Genomic DNA, 9,185 nt, shown 5'->3' with positions numbered 1-9,185 from the left:
AATGTCAGGCAAAGTAGTTTATTTGAGGAATAAGTCATACTTATTCTTACAAAGAACGTTTGTGTGAAGTGTTTGCGCCTTTCAAGATCACTTAAATATATTAAGGATGAATGTTTACTTGATAGCTTATAATGTTCTTTTTACTTAATAAAGAAGTGCTAGGTATTGTAAAGATCCATTTGAGAAAACTGAATAAATACGAGAGAAATTATAAATGATTCAATGGAAGATTTACCTGTTAAAAGCACAGGAAAAAATATGTGCAATGTTCTGTGGTAGACGTTGTAAACGGAAATTATTAATAGGATAGATGTAGAAGAGAAAGATTTATACATTTTTATGTATGGTGCTGCTCTGGATTTCCCAATACTGTTGCGAAACAGATCAAAATTCCATTACATAGAAAATTAGTGTCTAAAAGAGAACCTCTCTTTGAACCCTTCTAACACTAAACTGGTAGTATTTGCTAATAAGATAAAGCTTACTGGACCCAGTGAGCTGAAATTATCTGGAGAGGAACTAGATAGAACCAATGTATCTAGGGGTAACCCTGGACTTCAAACTCAATTGGAACACTTCTTCTTCATGTACCATGTCCTTTCAGAACGTTGGTTACCATCATAGGTATCTTAATTTTATTCACTGCCACCCTAAATAGCATTGGAGCCACCCTAAATAGCATTGGAGCACTCATATTAACAATATAACTAACAGGGCTACGCGACCCTTCTGAAACTGCAGACGAGTTGTAGGTAAAATCTGGAGATTGAAACCAAAGGTAATCTGTTGGTTATACACATCAGTGATACACCGACAGTTACTTATGGTTCAGTCGTCATCATCCAGCCTCAAAAATCCTGTGACCACAGGCGACTGGATTATTTCCTGATGCAGATGCTCACAGGACACGGGTGTTTTAGGGCCTACCTCTCTAGGTTCGGAAAGACTGACACAGATGAATGCCTATACTGTGGACACTCGGACACTGTGACACATACTATGTTAGATTGCAACAGATGGATAGCAGAAAGGAACATAATGGAAAGTGAAACAGGTGTGAATTTTGTTACAGTGAAAGAAATGATTGAGAAAATGATTGAAAATAAATCAGGTTGGACTAACATACACAACTATATCGTGTAGTGATCAAGAAAAAAGAAGAGGAAGAAAGACAGCTGAACCAACAGCAAGGGTAAGAGTAAAAGATGCTGGAAGTTGAAGCTAGAAAAGTGGATCAGACTGTATGAGTTAGAATGCGTGAGTCAGACTGTGGGGAAGGAGGAAATGCCCGTCTGGGAATGATGCTGTACTAGGAGCGATGATAGTCTTCTACGCACTACCTGGAACTAGACAGGGAGCCTCCTTGCTAATAAATGGAGTATGGATGTGGATGAATGGATAATGAATGAATGAAGGTAGTGCTTCAGAAGTGATGCCGGCCTTGTAGCAGCTATTTCGCTTACGGATCGATGGATGACAGAGGAGAATCTAGTTTAGCAGGTAGGCATTCGGCGTAGATTCGGCGAGACGGGAGGGCATTTTAGAGTACCTCGGGAACTATCGCCGGGAGTACGAAGAACGAATACTGCACTAAAGTCAGTCAAGCGGCGTCCTAGACTGAGATGTCTTTTGAAAGATTCCAAAGCCCCCCTCTATAAAGACAAAAAAAGCCCCAAAAGTCCACTGCTGAACATAGGCCTCTTTCTCGTGTTTCCAATTCCATCTTACACCATGCTAATCTAGTTTTTTTGCCTCTGGGGGGGGGGGGGGGGTTTGGTTGATCACCGAAATTTTTTTTTTGAGTCCATAAAATGTGTAAATAACAATGTCGGAATAGGACTCGAGGGGGGGGTTTAACCCCCAAAATCCCTCTGGGTGCGCCACTGTGTCTTGCCTTAGTTTTCATTCCAATAACTTTTCTTATCTACTTGTCTTTATTTTAGTCTTACTATCCCTTCGACGGCTTCGACAGCCGTCAATAAAGAAGTTCACCTGGTGTACGCGTAGATTTACAAAAAGCATATGACAGTGTACCCCTCAGTAAACTATGGTCAACCCTACAGCAAACCAACATTAAGCATGGTCTTATCAAAGCAGTCCAAAGTCTGTATAATGGAACGACTGCAAAAATTAAAACTAGATCAAGGATAACAGAAGGATTAGGGGTCACGAAAGGACTAAAGCAGGGTTGCTGTATTTCGCCTACCCTTTTTAAAATTTATCTGTAACAAGCACTCAAGCTGTGGAAAAGAAAATGTAATGGCATGGGAATTCCTCTTAATGACTCGGAAGCTAATAGAAGAATATAACAAATTGGGTCTCGAAGTCAACATTAAGAAAACTGAAACCATGTGTATTGGACAAAGCAGTCCATTATATTAGACGATGGGGTAGAAATTAGACACTGTGATGAATACAAGTACCTGGGTATAAAGATAACTCAAGATGGAACACTCGATGCTGCAATAAAAGACAGAAACATACAGGGTAGAAAAGCCATATCCATGATGAACGGCATTCTGCGGGACCAAATAATAACTAAAGCGAACAAACAACTCATATACAACACCATACTTAAAAGTGTAATCACATATGGCAGTGAAGTTTGGCCAATGAAACAAAGAACAGAGAAACTGTTACTAGCAACAGAAATGGACTTCTGGAGAAGAGCAGCAAGCAAATCAAGAAGAGATCGGATACCAAATGAGAGAATACGAGAAATGATGGGAGTCAAGCATACAATAGTTGATGACATAGAAACAAAACAGTTAATATGGTACGGTCATGTATAGAGAATGCCAGATGACAGTATTCCGAAACAGATTTTGACGTGGACACCACAAGGAAGAAGAAAAAGAGGAAGGCCGAGAAGAAGCTGGAGAGAGGGAATTAAAAAAGAACTAGAGGAAAGAGAAATCCCTCCAGGCCTATGGTGAAATAGAGAAGACTGGCGGTTAGGAGTCGGAAGGCGTCGGAGAACGCTGTAAACCGATAGTAGTAGTAGTACTATCCCTTCGGAGTGTTCTTCCTTGGTGCATATTTTGGCGTTGAAATCGCCACCCATTATTAAAAAGTGCACATTCTTGATTTTCCTGATTGCACAGAATATTTGATCGTAGAATATTCGGACTTCTTCGCCTGGATGCCCGATGCTAGGGGCGTACACTTGAACGATCTTTATGATATATCTTGTGCTTGTTTTTGCCAATTTTTTTGTAAACAAAAAAACCGACGCCTGTGAATGTCGATTTCTTTTCTTCGTTGTGGTACTAGAAGTGACTTAATAGGAGTGTGATAGGATTCTCTCTCTATTTCCTTACTTCACTGACACCCACAATATCCCAATTCACTTTTGAGAGTTTTTCCTCCATTTTTTCGAATCTTTCCTAGGTAGAGAGTCACCGAGTATTATACGTGGCGATGTTCAGTTTTATCTTGTTGGCGCACTTTGAGTATGGTTGGTTAACAGTGGTAGGATTTTTGGCATTTAAACACCGTGCTTTCCTTGCATATTGGTGAGTATTCATATTTATTCCCACGAGTAGCTAAGGACCTTTGGTCGATTCTTGTAGAGCCCCGCTTACAGGATCAAGACTGATATTCAATGGGAATCGCCCAGTGTCTCAAGAGCATCGTTAGACGCCGCGTGAGGTGAGATTACTGAGTTTTTAGCAAGATATCTTCCACTTTAACTTACGGATTTTTGTATTTTCATATTTTTGTTGGGTAGGATAGGGAGGAAAAGAAGGGGTAGATAGGAATTTTATGGGTTGTGACATGATTTCCCGGAGAGGAAGGTATACGGTTCGGTACTTTGGTGAAAAAAGACGGCTTTCTAATTTTGTGAAATCTCTCTCACCACCCTATAAAGACAAGCTCTCCTAAATGTAACAGGAGCCTTGAATAGTACAGGAACAGGACCTTTAGAGGCTATCACAGGTTACCCTTCGATAGAAATAAATATTTCGGGGGTAGCCCCTATACTGAGATTTAAAGAAAACGATTCTTATAGACCGAATTATGTATAGAATAGCCACTCAAATACTACTGGGACCACACTTTAGGAATCCATCTTTATGATGACACCAGAACCGAGAGATTTATAATTTTGATAAATAAGATGTGGATTGGTATCACTTGTTATTATATTGCGTTAATTCGAGGGTTACATGTGGAGTTTTGGTAATCCACAGAGGAATGCTGTGTTCATTCATTAACCATGTTCTGGGAAAATTTTGGAGATTTAACGTTGATATGTAGCGGTGAATTCTAATATAAAAAGGTGGTGGGAAGGAGAGATATAATATACTCCATTTAATAATACAAGGCAAGGTAGACGGAAGAAGAGGGCCAGGTCGAAGAAGAACGTCACGGATTAGAAACCTGAGAGATTGGTTTAACACATACTCTGCATCTCTTTTCCGAGCTGCCGTCAACAAAATTACTATAGCCAATTTGATAGCTAACGCTCGATAATCGAGCTCGGCACATAAAGAAGGTGGGGAGGTGCTATTTTGAAAAAATAATTTGAAACGATTGCAAAAAGTGTTTTTGTGAACAGGAATTGATGGAAGCGATGCTACTCTTGAGGCCTATGATAAACTGAGAATTTGTTGTACGAAAGATAGTGATGATTTGCCCAGTTCGCAGTATAGTATCTAGGTATTTTATTATTGAAGGGCGAGCACATGTATATGAATCACATCCGTAAACAATTTTCAAACGAATAAGACTTCTGTATTTTTTAGTAGCATCGGAACTTCAGATCCCCAAGACTTATTTGCTAAGCATCTTAATAAATTTAAGACCTTTTGGCATGAAAGAGTTGGACTTTAGATATAATTTTTCTATGATAGACGTTCGTCGAATATCATACAAAGAAAATTTATATGTGAAGTAAAGGTTAGTTTCTGGTTAAGTTTTATTCATAAGTGGGTTTTTAACAGCAATATTTTAAACAAAATATCAACCATTTTATTTTTGCAGACGAAACATGGAAATTTTCAAAATGAAGGAGATTTGGCAAAAAGGTCAAATTAAAATTTTCTTGCTAAAAACAAAGAAGCTGAATACCATGATATCATGAATAAAACTGTATAAAAACAATTATTCTGTGCTTCTACTAAATAACTTCCGTTATTGTTTTTGATAATTCTCAACATCATTCAGGACAAATTAACAAAATGTTCACAATTAATTTAATATAATTAATAAGGATTGAAGCATTTGTAAAAACTGTTGTAACAGTATAAAAATATGATGAGTATTACTATATCACTTCAGGATATATTTGAATGAACGGTATATCTTATTTCGTTTTTCAATTATAGAATACGTAAAATTATTTATGCGATTCACCTACTAAACAAACAAAACTAGGTCAAATGAATATGCATGCAATTTTTCAAAAGGCTAATTATCAAGAGCCATTATTGATAATAAGTTTGTAATAAAAAAATTAAATTCCAATTTTTGATAAACATTTATTGTCACACGCAATTAAAAATTACAAAAATGCATTTACAGATTTAATTTATTTTTGAATCATACTATAGTAAAATTCATTAACCGATGCAGGAAGATGTAAACATTACCACGTGTAGGCCTGCAACAGGGCCGCATTTGGGATTATCTTTTTGTTTAGTCAGAATATATATTATTTTATAAAATACGAAATTTATATTTTAATTTTGCAAAAGTGCTCGACAAAGAACCTGATTGTTTTAGTCGATATCCGATAATAGGAACCATTTATACAGGGCGAAAAACCCAAGAATTTATTTTTTTTTGTCAACAATTTTATGTACAGAGTGCCTGCAAAAAATATAAGTTTTATTTCTAATTTTTACTATACTTAGTTGTTTGTACAATTCTAAAAAGTTTCATAATAATAATAACAAAAAAAAAATATTCATTACTGAATTATGTTGAAATAATATATATACATATATATATATATATATATATATATATATATATATATATATATATATATATATATATTATATATATATATATATATATATATATATATATATATATATATATATATTATATATATATATATATATATATATATATATATATATTTATATATATATATATATATATATTTATATATATATATATATATATATATATATATATATACATAATTATATATAATTATTAATATGTCGTGACTCACTGTTAAATTATCTAAATCTGAAAATTTTGGGGAATGCATATGTAGGTACTATAAATATGTCATCAGAACAAAACGTAAAGTCTATAAGCTCTCATCTTTTGAAGATATTCTCTTCGCCACATCACAATGTCGTCTCTATCTAGTAAAAGAGCGTTTCTTCCCCTACGTTTGTATTGAAAATTGGGTTTTTCAATATTCGGTAAAATGTGGTTTTCGAAAAATTTGGCAAATCAGGGTCATAGTTCACCTTCTTTAAAACCTTATCAACGGTGGGTATTTCGTTGGTCATAAAAAAATTATGAACCAGTCTTCTAATTTTGGCATTTTTGTCAAAATCATCAATTTTGTCAAACTTCTTTTTCCGGGTCAGATATACTTTTGGTCCAGCGAACTGATGATTCGTTTTGTATTCCTTTATCACCGTAAACACACTTCTATCACAAACTCCAACTTTATTAGCCACTTTTTTCACAATATCTTCAACCACTAACCCAGGATTTTCTTGTCTTTCACATTTAAAATTATTTCTTTTACTTCAACGCTAAGAGGGCTTCTTTTACTTCGTTTTCGAGGAGGACTCCATATATTTTCAACCAACTCATCAGCAGAATCAGTGAATAACATTTTTGGTTTAAATATCAGTTATTGAAATACGTGGTTATTGTTAAAGTAATCACAATTACGTATAGATAGGGTCGTTATACAAATAAAAATATATACTTAAATAGTTTTAAATTGCACAACAAATAATTGCTAATTCAACATTAACAGCATAAAAAAATTGATTGTCCTTTGACCATCAAGATGACTAAAAATATACTCACAAATCGATTCAAATTACAAAATTTCAATACCGAAATATAATACCTACTTAAATCGTGTCCGAACCTGTATGAGTTCCGATGACGTCGGCAGTAACGAAATAAAGATGGACATTTCGGTTAGTTTTTAAATATTCTTGAAGAACTGTTACTTGCATGTATGCATAAAACATTCAATAATTTTATAAATCGGATTATTTTTTTACTTACTATGTATTCAGTGATAAAAATAATTTATATACTATGCAATAAATACTAATAGTTGGGAAAATAAAAAAAATAATAAAGTGTCATAAGTATACTGTTACTTATCGGAACGAGTAGACTCATTTGGAACATCTTTAACAATCATCTGTTAAATTTATCTTTGTTTATACGCCCTGCATCGCTTAATGAAAGTAGGTATAGTAATGCATGCCCTAAAAGCTTTGGCATAAAATTCATTGGCTTTAATATTAACAAAAACAAAATAATATCAAGTTGCCTTTGGAAACAAAAGTTTGTTTACTTTGTTCACTCTCACTTGAGATTTATTTATTTTGAAGTTTTCGCTTTAAGATGTACCTATTAGAGATAAAGTATCGACAAGTTGATTGGGCGGGTACTCAAAAGCGGACATGTGTCGAATATTCCAGAATAAAAACCATTTATAGTACAATAACCGAATGCGAACAGGAAATATTAGTTGTTAGGAACAGGAGGAACAGGAAAGCAGTTGTTAGATACCTACATCAACGAGTCTGGGAAAATCTTTAGTTCCCTGGTCAGGGCAACAACACCATTTTTTGTAAAAGTTGCTTCATCTGCCCAATGAATTCTCAAAGGAACATAAAATGGAAAATAATAATCTCCATTAAGTAATTCTTCTCGTAATCATTGTTATCTTTTATCTCGTAATAATAAAAACAATCGCTGGACTTTTTTAACACATATATTTTTTAAACAACTGTACAAAAATCTTATCAACTACCTAGATATTTTCATAAAAAACTAACTTTTCACTGAAAAAATATATTTTATTTAATGTAACAAAAACGTTCATAAAACAATACATGAATAAAACAACTTTCACATGTATATACTATAAATATGATAAATCCAATGTTTATAAAATGTAGTCATTTTAAAAATTTAGTTTGTTTTCGATCCAATCGTTTTTGGAGAACTGTATTATACAAAAAGCATAATATGTACGAGCCCCTTCCCTTATCAGTTGGCTCACCTATGGAATTTGCAGTTTAAGTCGATTACTGGATTACCATAAACAAATTATACTCTGCATGTTTTTGTAAGTTCCCATATTAATTAATATGGCATTTTTATTAATATTTATTAAAAACATTACTCTTATGGTTTTTTATTTATTTTTAACAATAAAAAAAAATTCACTAAACCCTGGCCATGCATTCGATTATGTCAACATTCGTTGATTTTTTCATAATTACGTTAAATCCAGAGGTAGCTATGGAAAAATGACATCAAAACAATAATATTGTCAGTTGTATTTTGTAGTATTGTAAAGCTGTCAACATGTCACCGAGAGGCCCACAAATTAGGATTTGGTACTTACAAAGTAAGTTTCATAATTGAAAAAAATTGTACGAATTGTTTTTAATAAATGTCATTTTCTTTTAGGCTAAGGAAAAGCCACTTTTAACATTACAACAAAAGAAAAATACACTAAGATGGTTAAAAGAGCATAAAGATTGGACTCAGTCGCAATGTGATTCAATACAATGGAGTGCTGAGTCCAAATTTGAAGTGTGTTGGAGACAGTAGGAGTTGTGTCATTCGCAGGAAAAATGAAGCTTTTCATTCCGACTGTCTTAAGAGAAAAGTCAAATTTTCTGCATCTGTCATGATCTGGGGCAGCATGTCGTCTAAAGATGTGAGAAAGTTACATTTTATCCTTTAATCGATGGGATTATATACACGGACAAATATTTTATTATTTTAGAAGAATCTCTTTTACCGATTAAGGAACACCTAATAATATCAGCGGAAGATTTTGTCTTCTAACAGGACGCCGCAGGTTGTCATATGTCAAAAAAGAGTTTAAAATGGATTGCAGACCATGGCATACCACTTCTGGAATGGGCTTCTAACAGTCCCGTTTGTCCCCGATAGAGACTTTGTAACGCGAAATGAAAAAAGCTTTGAGAAAACATCCTGCCAGG

Source organism: Diabrotica undecimpunctata, chromosome 7 (genome assembly GCF_040954645.1).
Source record: "Diabrotica undecimpunctata isolate CICGRU chromosome 7, icDiaUnde3, whole genome shotgun sequence".
In the NCBI taxonomy this organism is placed as follows: Eukaryota; Metazoa; Arthropoda; class Insecta; order Coleoptera; family Chrysomelidae; genus Diabrotica; species Diabrotica undecimpunctata.
The sequence above is the reverse complement of the archived record's forward strand: the minus strand, read 5'-3'. Positions refer to the sequence as shown.